Below are 3,272 nucleotides of genomic sequence, written 5' to 3'. Positions count from 1 at the left end.
ATTCATGATGTCACTGATAGGTCCCTCAGGACTATTCTGTTTACTTTTGGTAGGATGGCCAGTGGTGCAGCTCTTCATGTAGCCAACCGATCTTACATGCAGCATGCCTTGGAATGCCTCCAACCGAAGGTGTTCAACTGGTGCGATGCAGTACTTCTTGTGATGAAAGAACAGTTGACCAAGATAAAGAGCGGGAGGTTGAAGAACTTTGGGTATGGTTCTATTTTGACCGCCTTTTCCTTGGAGAAGATACCATTGATGCAGCCGCAGTATATTGCACTCGATTTACCTTCTCCTACTGAACCATGTATGCAAAGATGGGTTGACCATATGTCTAGGCATGCTGGCCAGTCTCAGATTTCATTTTCTGATACCTTCTTCAGGTGGTTTGATCGTCAGGAGATGGTTTATTCCGAGTATCCATACGCTGGCATGGACTTCCGGGGTGATCCAGATTTAGTACTGCCGGATGGCGAACAGTGGGGCGCCATTGGTAAAATCTTTGACCATATCCCTGTTTATCTTTTTTTTTGTTTATAATGTCCTTGTGCTTTATTCTATCAAGACTTTAATCAAACTCATGTGTACATGCAGATGTTGGCCCTGTTCGTCCAGTAGTTCGCCTGAGAGTACTAGCAGCTGCTCCAGCAGGAGAGGCCGTCGGAAGGGCTATTCTTCGTGACCTCGATGTGGCCGAGACTCTCACAGCATTATAGGAGCAGGTTGAGGGCCTCACTCTTGGTATTCCAGATGTGAGGACTGACGATCTACCTTTGCGGTTACAACGGCATACTACTGGTGTGTCAAGATGATGGACTCGTCTCTTACGCATGATCGCACAGGCTGTGACTTGCTATCACGAGCATCATTAAACTAGGGTGCCCCCTAGAATTTTGAGTTTTTGGGTCATTTGACCGATTTTGTCTTGGTTACAGAAAATTATGTGTAAACCATAAACAGTTATATATATTTTTGATTTTCAGAGTTTTACTTTGGTTAAGTTACATGATCCACATGCAAACATTGATGGTGTGTTTCTTTTTATAAATGTTGCAAATGTCTATCTAACACATAATTTGCTAATGCGTCAGTTAATGTGTTTAAGTTTCTGGAAATGTGTTGGTATTGAATAAAATCAAATTGTCTTTCCAAAATCTTAACCCTTAGGAACATGCGATAAATAGCTAGGTTTCAGACGGAATATATACCATTGAGTTGTAGTATTACGAGCTGCGAGTCTAGCCTGACGATTAGTCGGCGTATACCATGTGTGATGGCATCAGAGAGAAGTTCTATCAACGCGCAATATTCAGTGATGTTATTTGTTGATCGACCAATACATACCCCTCTGAAACTCACTAACTCGCCACTTGGATCAAAAATAGCCCAGGCTGCGGAGGATAGGTTCTGCGAACTACGACTCGCTCCGTCGGCATATCCAACACATGACTCCAATAGGTTTGACATCTGCAATAAATGTAAAAAGTGGATTACTTGACCAAAATAAACACTTTAGCGAAAACAAAAACATAACAAAAGCATACAGGTTACCATTACGATAGTAACGCTTGAGGTACAACCCATTACGAGGTTGTGCCAGTGGGATTCTGTCATAATCCATTAACTCGTAGGCTCCTTTTGCTAACACTCGTTTAAAAATATAGGGGCCCATCCATAAAGACTTAAATTTACCTGCTCCCAATTTATCGGATTCTTGGTCGTAAAGCAAGACCAAGTCACCTTCTGAGAAGACACGAGGTTTGACATTTTTGTCGAACTGCGCCTTGACTCGTTTCTTATGGGCTTCGTTAGCCAAAGCGACATCACGATGGGTTTCATCCACTTGGATTAATTCCAAGAAACGAGCTTCTTCTTCTGAAGTTCCAGGGAGGAGATCAATTGTGAGTTTGAGAGACGAGATTTCACACTGGATTGGTAAGACTGCTTCCAAGCCATATACCAGTTGGAAAGGTGTAAACCCAATTGCATTCCTTACCGATGTTCGGTAAGCCCACAAAGCTGAGTACAGGATTAGGTGCCATTTTCTCTTGTGAACTCCAATCATCCTTTGCAGCATGCGCTTTAGGACCTTGTTGATTGCTTCAACTTGTCCGTTGGCTTGTGGATAATATGGAGTGGAGCTGTCGTGAGACAACCCTAGTTTGGCAGCTAATTCAACCATCATGTGATTGCGAAAATGCAATCCATGATCTATGACTATAGCCTGTGGTACGCCGAATCTGGCGACTACATGATTGAAAAAAAAAGAGGGCAACGGTTTCACTAGTATTATCTAATGTAGGCATCGCCTCAGCCCATTTGGTAAAATAGTCAACTGCGACTATGATATACCCATGCCCCCCGGTCGAGGTGGGGTTACATGTCATGAAATCGATGCCCCATTTGGCGAATGGCCCAACGACAACTATTGGCTGCAGAGGTGCGGGTGGGCTTCTGGTTTTGCTATCGAAAATTTGACAAGCATGGCAACTTCTAACTGCGGTTATGCAATCTTTGAACATTGTTGGCCAGAAGTATCCTGCTTGTAAGATTTTTTGCACTGTAGCATATCCAGACTGATGCCCCCCACACGCGCCTGAATGACAATCATTCAGGACTTTTTCGGCCTCCTCATGGGTGAGGCACCTTCTCAGAACTGTATTGATACCACGACGGTAGAGCGTGTCACCGACGATAATGTAGTCTTTTGCTTGGTATCGAATACGTTTTTGTTTGGAGTGTGAGGTGTTTGGCCTGTATTTTTGGGTTTGGAGATAAATGATTATATCTCCATACCACTCATTTCTTGCAGATATTAGAAACAAATTGTCGTCCATGATTGTTTCTTCGGATGTGTCATCGTTGGATGACGATGGGAGATCGCATAATAATTCTGCGAATACTAGAGCTTTCTTTGACTTGGATTTTACAAATTCCAGATCAAACTCTTGTAGGATTGCTATCCATTTTGAATATTTGCCCCCCAGCAACTGTTGCGACAATATATAAGTCATGGGGTTGCAATCTGACAGAATGGTAGTTTTCCGAAAGAGGACATAGTGTCGAAATCTCTGTATCGCTTGAACAGCTGCGAGTGCTAGCTTTTCAACGTAAGAATATTTGCTTTCTGTATCATTTAAGTTTTTACTTAAATAATATATGGGATGTTCAATTCCATCGACTTTTTGAACTAAAACCATTGCGATGGTTGTATCCGCTGCAGCCAGATACAGGTTAAAATCTTTTTGATAATCAGGAGCGTACATTAATGA

This window comes from Pinus tabuliformis, chromosome 7, assembly GCF_031772625.1.
Source record: "Pinus tabuliformis cultivar Carrire ecotype Pingquan chromosome 7, CPIR1, whole genome shotgun sequence".
NCBI classification, from domain to species: Eukaryota; Viridiplantae; Streptophyta; class Pinopsida; order Pinales; family Pinaceae; genus Pinus; species Pinus tabuliformis.
The sequence above is the reverse complement of the archived record's forward strand: the minus strand, read 5'-3'. Positions refer to the sequence as shown.